Below are 12850 nucleotides of genomic sequence, written 5' to 3'. Positions count from 1 at the left end.
GTCTTCCTGAGGGAGCCCATGATATTGGCAATTTTGTTGCACAAGAGTAACTAGTTGTGGCTTCAGCTAAAAGTTATTTGCAGTTATAGGAGGCACCACAATACTTTTGCCATAAAGATATGCATTAGGAGCAGTGTAAGAGCCAAGCACTCTCCTAGGTTGCTCATTCCTAGTTGGATTGCCACATTGGCATTAACAACATTATTATGATCCATAGTGGATTCTGCAGCCTTGTACAGTCTTACTTGTTGCAAACGCCGGCTGAAAATCCTTTCAGGTTCAGGATCAAGGTCTAAAAGAGGTTCTTTGTCTCTGTTCCTGCTTATAAACAGACAGAAAATAAAGAAAAGTGGGAATCTCTGCATCAGAGTGCAGAGAATTCCCAATGAAATAACCTGTGTAAAAGAAATAAAATAAAGCAACTAAATAAAAAAAATTAAAACCTTCGAAATAGTTTTATTTTTTATTTTTTTTATAAAAAATACAAATAGGTAAATTGAAATAAATTACTAGGCGACACCAACCTTAATTTCATAAAATAAAAAAAATAATTGAACAAAAATTCAAGAGTTAAAGCTAAAATTTAAATAAGACTAATAAAATAGAAAGATAAAAATAAAAAAATGAATATATAAAGAAAGAAAACGAAAATGAAATAAAATAAAGTAAATAAAAATAAAGAATGAAGAAAGTTCGAAAAGAAGTAAAAAAATGGATTAAATAAAACTAATAAAATAAAACAAAATAATGAAATAAACAAGACGAAAGTGAAATAAAAAAATAAAAAAGAAACGAAAGTAAAAGAAAAAAAGAAAACGGGGTGGGGGAAGGGCTGAACGGGAATAAAGAAGGAAAAAGAACAATTAAAAATTGAAAATAATAATGTTAAAAAATTTAATTAAAATAAAAATTATTTAATCTAAGCAATCAAATAATTAATAGTTGTTAATCACAGTTAATTCTTGACAACGACGCCAAAAACTTGGTGCTGAATTTATAACCGCAAACTAACCGGCAAGTGCACCGGGTTGTACCAAGTAATACCTCAGGTGAATAAGGGTCGATCCCACAAGGATTGATGGATTAAGAAACAATGGTTAAGTGATTTACTTAGTTAATGATACGTGAAAAATTAATTTCACATAATTACGAGCAAGTATACCAGGTCGTATCAAGTAATAAACTCACAAGAGTGAGGTCGATCCCACGAGGATTAAAGGATTAAGCAAGCAATAGTTGATTAATTATTCTAGTTAGACGGTTATAATTGTGATGATAAGCAAAGAAGAAATGTAAATAACATAAAATTAAATAAAAACAATAAAGTGTAAGGAAAGTAAATGACAAGAAATTAAAGTGCTGAAAAGTAAAGTGCAAAAATGTAAATTGCAAGGAATGGAAAGTACAAGAAAGTAAAGTGTAAGAAAGTAAAGTGCAAGAAAGTAAATGACTAGAAAGTAAAACCAAGTGAAGTATTTCTACAAACACTTGGATTGCATAAATGTGCAAAAGTAAATAAAGCCATAAATGTGCATAAGTAAATGACAAGAATTTAAAGAGAACAATTAAATGACAAGAATTAAAGACAAGAAGTAAATAACAAGAATTAAGAATGAAATTAACTTTGGGATCAAGAGATATTGCATTCTCAAGATCAACAATTCTCATCTCCACTTCAATCATGCAATCATTGATCTCTTGGCAAATCTTAAGTAATCAAACCCCAATCTCTTGGTGATTTGATTTCTCTTAACTTGATCAATTGCCAATCTCTTGATCTAATTGCTCATGAGAAGAGATGAAGAATGGTCTCTAATTTAGAGCCACACAACCCTCAAGATTTCAATTCAAAGTGATTACATCTCACATATCAAGCTAAGAATTATCAATCAACAGAGTTGTGAGAGAAGAGCCTCAAACTAAATTCTATGACTCCTTTCTCAAGTTCATCATAGAATTCAAATAGATCTAATCCCTCTATCGATAGTAATTAGATCTTTGAAGCACAAAGACTCTCTCTAAAGAAGCAACAAAAGAAGAATTGAAGATGAAGAATGAAAATAAATCAACCCATTAAATTGCAATAGAGCTCTCTTTCCCAAATGTTGGAAATTAGAAACTCATAGCAAAATATTTACAAAAGTGTGTATGAAAGAAAATGGAAGAATAGAAAAGAATGTGAGTGAAAGGGGAGTGGATTTACCTCCACCCCTCCATGGTGTGTGTCAAATGATGAAGCTAAGGTCCTATTTATAAGTTACCTAAATTACAAATTCAAATGAAATTAAAATCAAATGCAAATTTCCTAATTACTTCTAGATGATTCTTGTGGCCTTGATTGATTGTTAATTATGGCTTGACTTGGGCTTGTGAACTTTTAATTCCCTTCATAGAAGCTTGAAGCATTGAAGAATAAATGAAGGGATTGGAGTATTTGGAAGTGGCCCAATGTGGAGTGTCATTGAAGTGGCATTTTGGGCTTGTGAATGTTTGGGAACCTTGCTCGCTGAATGATTGGTCTGTTTGGGTCCTCAAAATGAATGTCCACTATAAACTATTAAATATCATTGGAAAGCCCTGGATCCCAGCTTTCTAGCGCCGCTGAAAGCATATCATTTGGACTTCTCTAGCCCAAGTTATGATCTTTTGAAGGTGAAGAGATCAGTGTGGCGAAGTGCAAAAACTTGTTTTATGCTGAAATTGTGAGGCTAAACGAATAGCAATTTGTCCCCCCCAAATCAGTGTCCACTATAGAGTATTATATATGGTTGGAAAGCTCTAGAAGTCTACTTTCCAATGGCACTATAATCACTTCATTTGGAGCTTTGTAACTCAAGTTATTCTTGTTAGAGTGTGAAGAGGTCAGGATTGCAAATCCTCTTTGCTTCTCTTTGAGTTTGTTTCCAACTCTTTTGCCACCTTGGGCATGTGCTTCCTATATTAGTGCTTTTATTGCTTCTTTTTCTATCATTTCCTACAAAATTCATTAACTCAAGTAATCAAAGCAATATTCAACTTAAGCACAACAAATATTCAATAATTGGACATTATAAACTAATTTTTTATATGAAAAAGCATAGAAAAACATAACATGATGCGCAGTCATCACAACACCAAACTTAAACTTTGCTTGTCCTCATGCAAACAAAGAATCATGCAATAAATTTGACAATTCACGGTGAGAAGAATAGCAATTATATGTTCATGGTTGGCTAGTTTACTATTCATGCTACAATCACAAAAGAAATTCAAATGATTGATGCTTCTATCTAACTCATTTTATGAAATATTTTTCTTTGTGTTCCTTCCTTGAAACAAGCTTTTCATCTTTTTATTAGCTTAGCTTCTTGGGTGCTTTGCACCATTAGTTAAAAGCTTTGACTCTAAATGCTTTGTTTTCAAGTATTACCACTTGATACATAAGCACCACAAGCATTTAATTAGAGGACTCTTTAAGCTCATTTATTTCTTTTCTTTACTTTTCTTCTAATCATTGGTGCTTAGAGCCTTGAGCTTTGAGGGAGTGCTTTGCACTTGAGCCTAGTCTTAACTCTAAGTGTTTTGTTTTCAAGCTTTTTGCTTGATACATAAACACCACAAGTACTTGACTAATGAATTGTATTGGTACTCAGAGCCTTCAACTTTCTCATTTTTCTCTTTTTTTTTCTTAATCTTTTAATTGATTTGCTTATTCAAGGTTTTTAGTATTTCGAAAAATTTCATAAAATGTTATAGATGAAAACTTCAATTAAACAAATTCAAATGAAATTGAGCAATAATAGTCATGCTAGCCTTCCAATACTTATATGCTCATGCTAGGTTCTTCTTTAATTACCTTGTTGTTTATGATCATGATACTTAATTACTTTGACTCACAAAATTCAAGATGGTAGTTATAATGTCATAGCAACATGTTACAATTCAAATATCAAGCTAAGCTTTTCCAAAAAGAAGAACACACATGCATATAAAAGAAATGGAAGACAATCATGCAATTGAAAGTATAGAAGATAAATAAGAGAAAAAGGAACTTAACCACCTTGTAGATCTTCATGTTTGTTGTTGTCATTTTCCTCCTACTCCTTCCTTCCCCAACACCAAACTTAGAATGATTGCTTATCCTCAAGCAACAAATAAAATAGTGGTGATGGAATTTATGATTAATCATGAATGTCTTCAAGAAGAGATGTAAGTAATGCATGTGTTTAAGCAAGCAAAAATTAAAGATGACAATCAAGGCACAAAGAAAAGAGACAAAATGATTGCATTAATAAGTGAGTTGTGCATGGTACTATGCATGAAAGGTAAGTAGCAATACCAAACTTAGTGTGACACTTTCATTTTAGAAGGATGCAAGTACCCACTAAAGATTGAAGATCAAATTGTTGCATGCAACATCAAACTTAGAATGCAATCATATGCCAAATTATTGAAAGTAAACTAAGCAAGAAAGAAAATGTTACCAACGGTTGGGTTGCCTCCCAACAAGCGCTCTTTTAATGTCATTAGCTTGACATGTTGGTTCTTGAATTTTCTTCCTCTTCTTCCAATTGGTTAAAAGAAATGACTTCAAGGGAGAAGAAGAGAAAATTAATGTCCCTTGATTTAATTGCCTCCTAACAAGCCTTCTTTTGTTGTTATTAGCTTGATTCCTCTTGCTTGTTGGGGTAGGGGTTGGATTGCTTTTTGTTGAACTTATCTTTTTCATGGATGTTGTCTTTTGTTTCTTGGTCACAATCCTTCTTTGAGTGCTTTCCTTGATTGCCTTCACTTCCTTGATTTCAAGACTTAGGTGTTGTGTGATGGTTGGAGTATCCTCTTTATCAAGAACCTCTTGGATTGATGGTTCAATTAAATCATCCTCCATGCAATTCTCCACTTCCTTGGAGTGTAGACTCCCTTGGTTGTTTTTCTTCCTTACAACCTCCTTCTTCATTAGAATTTCACTTGGTATAGGGGCCTCTTTTTCTTGCTCTTCCAATTCCTCCTTTACACCCACAAATTTTTCTTCATCTTCCTTGCTAAGATATAAGTGTCCATCCATCTTCTCAAAAAGGCTCTCTCATTCCTTCCAGTATTGTTCATGACTTTCCAAGAATTGTTCTTATCTTTCCAAGAGTTCTCTAGTTCTCTCTTGAGTTTCTAAAACACTTTGAAGGCATCGTTCTATTTGTAGCAAGAGATGACAAGGTTGGGGTAGATTTTGTGGGATATGGAAAGCGTTTTGTGAGTTGTGAAATGAATTTTGTGGTTGGTGAAATGAGGTGTATGGATTTTGGAAGAAACTTTGTGTAGAGGCATACTCAAGTGATGAAGAGTTTTGACATGAAAAATTATGAGCTGAGGTTGTGCAATCTTGCATGAGTGTATATGAGGGACAATAAAGTGATGATGGTTCTTGATGGATGGGATAGGAAATATTGAATTCTCTTTGGTTTTGTCCATCCCAACCACAATTTGGATAGTTGTTCCATTCATAGGAGTATGAATCATTTTGAGACCTTGGAAAGTATCCCATTTAGTTTGATTGCTCAAACTCCATCATTCCTTGTTCTTGATATCCCCAACCACAATTAGTATAGTAACTTGAATCATTTTGTGGTGGTGGGAAATACCCCATGTAACTTGCTTGATCATTATGTGACCTTGGGGCATATCTCATTTGGGTTGATTGCTCATGATCCATCATTTCTTGTTGATATTCCCATCCACCATGAGGATAATGACATGAATCATTTTCTGGTGGTGAGAAATATCCCATGTAATATGATTGATCAACATGTGAGGTAAACTCCATTTTAATTGAAAAATGTTGTATCAAACACAACCACCAAGAAAATTTGAAATTCCTTGCGTCACAACTAAAGAATTCTTAGTGAGGCAATAACACAAACAGTTAACTTGCAATAAGAAAAGAGAAATAAAAATAAAAATAAAAGTAAAGTAAAAACAAAAAAAAATGTCTAATTGATGCACGAAAATTACTTCACACTATGTAATCCCGCACAACTAACCAGCAAGTGCACTGGGTCGTCCAAGTAATACCTTACGTGCTATGGTTATCTTACAACTCTTAGTCAGGATATTAATTAGTGGTTATCAATTGACTTGCAAATGAACAAGAGAGCATGAATTAAAGGTTACTTGTTATGCAGAAAATGAGAATATGTTGGAGTTTTGGAGATGCTTTGCCTTTTGAATTTCTGCTTTCTCTCTATCTTCTTCTTCACGCATGCACGTCCCTCCTATGGCAAGCTGTGTATTGGAGGATCACTGTTGTCAATGGCTACCATCCTTCCTTTCAGTGAAAATGGTCCAGGTGCGCTGTCACCGCATGGCTAATCATCTGTAGGTTCTTGATCATACCGGAATAGGATTCGCTATCCTTTTGCGTCTGTCACTACGCCCAGCACTCGTGAGTTTGAAGCTCGTCACAGTCATCCTATCCCAGAATCCTACTAGGAATACCACAGACAAGGTTTAGACTTTCCGGATTCTCAAGGATGCTGCCAATGGATTCTAGCTTATACCACGCAGATTCCAATTAAGGAATCTAAGAGATACTCATTCAATCTAATGTAGAACGGAGGTGGTTGTTAGGCACACGTTCATAGGTTGAGAATGGTGATGAGTGTCATGGATCATCACATTCATTATAATAAGGCGCAAATGAATATCTTAGATAGGAACAAACATGATTGAATAGAAAACAGAAATACTGGCATTAACTCATCGAGGCACAGCAGAGCTCCTCACCCCCAACAATGGAGTTTAGAGACTCATGCCGTCAAAAAGGTACAAAGTTTAGATCTAAAATGTCATGAGATACAAAACAAGTCTCTAAAAGTTGTTTAAATACTAGACTAGTAAACTAGGTTTATAGTAAATGAGTAAACTATGATGGATGGTGCAGAAATCTACTTCTGGGGCCCACTTGGTGTGTGCTGGGGCTGAGACTTAAGCTAATCACGTGCATAGGGCTGTTTTGGGGGTTCAACGCCAGCTTTGGATCCTTTTCTGGCATTGAACTCCACTTTGTAACTTGTTTCTGGCGCTGGACGCTAGACAGCAGCATGGAACTGGCGTTAAACGCCAGTTTACGTCGTCTATCCTTGAGCAAAGTATGGACTATTATATATTTCTGGAAAGCCCTGGATGTCTAATTTCCAAAGCAATTGGAAGCGCGCCATTTGGAGTTCTGTAGCTCCAGAAAATCCATTTTGAGTGTAGGGAGGTTAGAATCCAACAGCATCAGCAGTCCTTTTTCAGCCTGAATCAGATTTTTGCTCAGCTCCCTCAATTTCAGCCAGAAAATACCTGAAATCACAAAAAAACACACAAACTCATATTAAAGTCCAGAAATATGAATTTTGCCTAGAAACTACTAAAAATAAACTAAAAACTAACTAAAACACACTAAATACTATATGAAATTAACCCCAAAAAGCGTATAAAATATCCGCTCATCACAACACCAAACTTAAACTGTTGCTTGTCCTCAAGCAACTAGATAAATAAAATAGAATACAAATAATTTAAGAAGCAATAATATCTTAGAGTTTTTGAGTGAAGCTCAGATTCTAATTAGATGAGCGGGACTAGTAGCTTTTTGCTTCTGAACAGTTTTGGCATCTCACTTTATCCATTGAAGCTCAGAGTGATTGGCATCTATTGAAACTTAGAATTCAGATAGTGATATTGATTCTCCTAGTTTAGTATGTTGATTCTTGAACACAGCTACTTTATGAGTCTTGGCCGTGGCCCTAAGCACTTTGTTTTCCAGTATTACCACCGGATACATAAATGCCACAGACACATAATTGGGTGAACCTTTTCAGATTGTGACTCAGCTTTGCTAAAGTCCCCAATTAGAGGTGTCCAGGGTTCTTAAGCACAATCTTCTTTTTGCTTTGGACCTTGACTTTAACCTCTCAGTCTCAAGTTTTCACTTGACACCTTCACGCCACAAGCACATGGTTAGGGACAGCTTAGTTTAGCCGCTTAGGCCGGGATTTTATTCCTTTAGGCCCTCCTATCCACTGATGCTCAAAGCCTTGGGATCCTTTTTATTTACCCTTGCCTTTTGGTTTTAAGGGTTATTGGCTTTTTGCTCTTGCCTCTTGGTTTTAAGAGCTTTTGGCTTTTTCTGCTTGCTTTTTCTTTTTCTTTCTATTTAAAATTTTTTTTTTCTGCAAGCTTTGTTCTTTGCTGCTTTTTCTTGCTTCAAGAATCATTCTTATGATTTTTCAGATTATCAATAACATGTCTCATGTTCATCATTCTTTTAAGAGCCAACATATTTAACAGTCTTAAACATCAAATTCAAAAGACATATGCACTGTTCAAGCATTCATTCAGAAGACAGAAAGCATTGCCACCACATGTAAATAATTAGAATGTTCTTATTAAAAACTCGAAAATTATTGCCTCTTATTCTAAAGAAATTCTTCTATTTTATTCATGTTTGATGATGATGAGAAAATTAAATTATAGCTTAATTGGAGATAAAATCAAAAATATAGATACTAATTACTACTATATGACTCCTAAGGTAAAACTAGAATAAGAACAGTTATCACAGAGTTAAGGCTAAGATTGGAATCTAACAACCTTTGTTTTGGGGAATGGATGTTCCTCTAATCTGCGGGGTGCTTGGTCCTTCAAGAGATAATTTCTGGCGCTTCAATTCCCTTAAGTCGCACCCTTGCTCCTCCTGTCCTTTAATCAAATAGCAAAGAATGCTACTTTGTTCCTTCTGTTCTTTCATTATTTGTTCCATAGCTTCTTGCATCTTGGTAACTGATGTTTCAAGATACTCCCAGTATTCAGATTGAGGGATTTTCGGGAGAAATTTCTGTGTTTTCTTCTTGATGGGGTCATCCTGTGCTTGTTGTTTTTCTATTGATGCTTTGGTGATTGGTCGCTCAATTGAGATATACTCAGTTATTCCCATCCTTACTCCAGCGTCCTTGCAGAGCATAGAAATCAAGCTTGGATAAGCCAACCTGGCATCTTTGGAATTTTTGTTTGCAATTTTGTAAAATTCAGTTGAAATCAGTTGATGAACTTCCACTTCTTTTCCCATCATGATGCAATGGATCATCACTGCTCTTCTAATAGTGACTTCAGAACGGTTGCTAGTGGGCAGCAGAGAATGCCCAATGAAATCCAGCCATCCTCTAGCGACTGGTTTGAGATCTTATCTTTTGAGTTGATTTGGAACACCCTTCGTGCTGGTGGTCCACCTGGCTCCAGAGATACATATATCCTCTAGAATCTTATCCAGGCCCTTGTCTTTTCTCATCATTCTCCTATTGAAGGAGTCTAGATCATCTTTCAGCTGAGGTAGCTTTAAGATCTCCCTGATCTTGTCAGGGTGGGTATGAACAATCTTTCCTCTGACCAAGGTCCGATAGTCATAGATAGCAGATCCAGATAGTCTTTGCCTGTCTGTATGCCACATATTAGCATAGAACTCCTAGACCATATTCCTTCCCACTTTCGATTCAGGATTAGCTAGGATCTCCCATTTCCTGATTCGAATTTGCTCCTGGATCTCTGGATATTCATCTTCTTTCAGATCGAATCTAACTTCCGGGATCACTGATCGTAGACCCATTATTTTGTAATAATGGTCTGAATGTTCTTTAGTTAAGAACATCCCTTGATTCCAAAGTGGTTTTGAAACGCTTTCTTTCTTGCCTCTTGGAGTGGGTTGTTTTCCTTTAGGAGCCATGATCTTAGTGATCACGGATAAGCACACCAAACTTAGAGGTTTGCTTGTCCTCAAGCAAAAAGAAAAGAAAGGAGAGGGAGAGAAGGAGAGCTAGGTGCAATGGTGGATGGGAGGGGAGGGAGGCCGAACCCATATTTAAAGGGAGAGGGGGGTGGGTTTTCGAAAAATAGGGAGACAGATAAGATAGAAGATATGATTTTTAGAAAAAAAAATATGATAAGAAAAGATATGATTTAAAATTGAAAAGATATGAAAGATATTTGAAAAAGATAGATTTGGAATTTTGAAAAAGATAGTATGGAGATTTGAAAAAGATATTGCTTAGTTGAAAAGATTTTTGAATGAAAAGAGAGAGATTTGTTTTGAAAATTTTGAAAAAGAGTTGAGTTGGATTGAAAAAAAAAAGGATTTGTGCTTATGGATTAAGATACATCTAATATTTTTAAAGAAGGGTTTTTAGAAATTAGTAATTTTAGAAATCAGGGTTCTTAACATGTTTTTGCAAGAAATAATGAATTGAAACATGAAAATTAGGATTAAAATGAAAAATATGAAGAAAAAATGACTTTACCTCCTCCCCACCATCCTGGCGTTTGAACGCCCAAACGCTGCATGTTTTGGGCGTTCAACGCTCAAATGCTGCTTCTCCTGGGCGTTCAACGCCAAGCCGCTGCTTATTTCTGGCGTTCAACGCCAGGAAGTCCTTTGTTACTGGGCGTTTTTTTGAACGCCCAGAACGCTGTAAATCTGGCGTTAAACGCCCAGAAAGAGCTTCTTTCTGGCGTTCAACGCCTAGATGGCTATCCTTACTGGCGTTCAATGCCCAGTGGATGCTTCTGTTGGGCGTTGAATGCCCAAAACAGACTTTTACTGGTGTTTTCTTGCCAGTGAGCTCTTTTTATCTGTTTTGCATGCAGAATCCTTCTGTAACCCTGTGAACTTATACAATTGACTCTTTACCTTAGGATCAATGAACTTTATATAAACAAATAAAATCAAGAATAGGGCAAAAATGCTTAGAGGAAGTGATGCCCCATGGCTGGGTTGCCTCCCAGCAAGCGCTTTTTTATTGTCTTTAGTTGGACCTTGCTGAGCTTTTAATCTAGCTTCAGCCTTGAGCACTCTTGCTCAACATTGCCCTCAAGATAGTGCTTGATTCTCGGTCCATTAACAATGAACTTCTTATCAAAATCAATATCTTGAAGCTCCACATAATCATATGGTGATACACTTGTAATCGCATATGGTCTCCTCCACCGGGACTTCAGTTTCCCGGGGAATACCTTGAGCCTAGAGTTAAACAACAGAACCTTTTGTCCTGGTTCAAAGATTCTTGATGACAGCTTCCTGTCATGCCATTTTTTTTATTTTTCCTTATAAAGCTTGGCATTTTCGAAAGCAGTGAATCTGAATTCCTCTAGTTCATTTAGCTGGAGCAATCTTTTTTCTCCAGCTAATTTGGCATCAAAGTTTAGGAATCTGGTTGCCCAGTAGGCTTTATCTTCCAGTTCCACGGGCAGGTGACATGCCTTACCATACACAAGTTGGTATGGAGAGGTCCCTATAGGAGTCTTGAATGTTGTTCTGTATGCCCACAGAGCATCATCCAAGCTTCTTGCCCAATCTTTTCTACGGGTACTTACAGTCCGTTCTAGGATTCTTTTTAGCTCTCTGTTAGAGACTTCAGCTTGTCCATTTGTCTGTGGATGATATGGAGTCGCCACCTTGTGGTGAATCCCATACCGGACCATGGCAGAGTAAAGCTGTTTGTTGCAGAAGTGAGTGCCCCCATCACTGATTAGTACTCTAGGGACCCCAAACCTGCTGAAGATATATTTCTGGAGGAACTTCAGCACTGTTTTAGTATCATTGGTGGGTGTGGCAACGGCCTCTACCCATTTTGATACGTAGTCAATAGCCACCAGAATATAAGTGTTTGAGTATGATGGTGGAAAAGGTCCCATGAAGTCAATTCCCCATACGTCAAACAACTCAATCTCCAAGATTTTTGTTGAGGCATGGCGTAACCATGAGGCAGATTACCAGCTCTTTGGCAACTGTCACAGTTACATACAAACTCTCGCAAATTTTTATAGAGTGTGGGCCAATAGAAGCCACATTGGAGGACCTTGGTGGCTGTTCGCTCACCTCCGAAATGGCCTCCATATTGTGATCCATGGCAATGCCATAGGATCCTCTGTGCTTCTTCTCTAGGCACACATCTCCAGATTATTTCGTCTGCACATCTCTTAAAGAGATAGGGTTCATCCCACAAGTAGTACTTTGCATCAGTAACTAATTTTTTCTTTTGTTGCATGTTGTACTCTTTGGGTATGAACCTTGCAGCTTTATAGTTTGCAATGTCTGCAAACCATGGTGTTTCCTGAATGGCAAATAAATGCTCATCCGGAAAAGTCTCAGAGATCTCAGGAGAGGGGAGGGACGTCCCTTCTATTGGCTCTATCCGGGACAGATGATCAGCCACTTGGTTCTCTGTCCCTTTTCTGTCTCTTATTTCTATATCAAACTCTTGCAGAAGCAACACCCATCTTATGAGCCTGGGTTTTGAATCCTGCTTTGTGAGTAGATATTTGAGAGCAGCATGGTCAGTATACACAATCACCTTTGATCCTACCAAGTATGATCTAAACTTGTCAATGGCATAAACCACTGCAAGCAATTCTTTTTCTGTGGTTGTGTAATTTTTCTGGGCATCATTTAAAATGCAGCTAGCATAATAAATGACGTGCAGAAGCTTGTCATGCCTCTGCCCCAGCACTGCACCAATGGTGTGATCACTGGCATCACACATTAGCTCAAATGGTAATGTCCAGTCTGGTGCAGAAATAACTGGTGCTGTGACCAACTTGGCTTTCAGCGTTTCAAACGCCTGCAGACACTCTGTGTCAAATATAAATGGCGTGTCAGCAGCTAGCAGATTGCTCAGAGGTTTTGCGATTTTTGAAAAATCCTTTATAAACCTCCTATAGAATCCTGCATGCCCCAGAAAGCTTCTGATTGCCTTAACATTGGCAGGTGGTGGTAATTTTTCAATTACCTCTATTTTTGCTTGATCCACCTCTATTCCCTTTGGTGCGCAGAAATTGTGATTAC

The sequence above is a fragment of the Arachis hypogaea genome, chromosome 14 (assembly GCF_003086295.3).
Source record: "Arachis hypogaea cultivar Tifrunner chromosome 14, arahy.Tifrunner.gnm2.J5K5, whole genome shotgun sequence".
In the NCBI taxonomy this organism is placed as follows: Eukaryota; Viridiplantae; Streptophyta; class Magnoliopsida; order Fabales; family Fabaceae; genus Arachis; species Arachis hypogaea.
Note: the sequence above shows the minus strand (reverse complement) of the source record.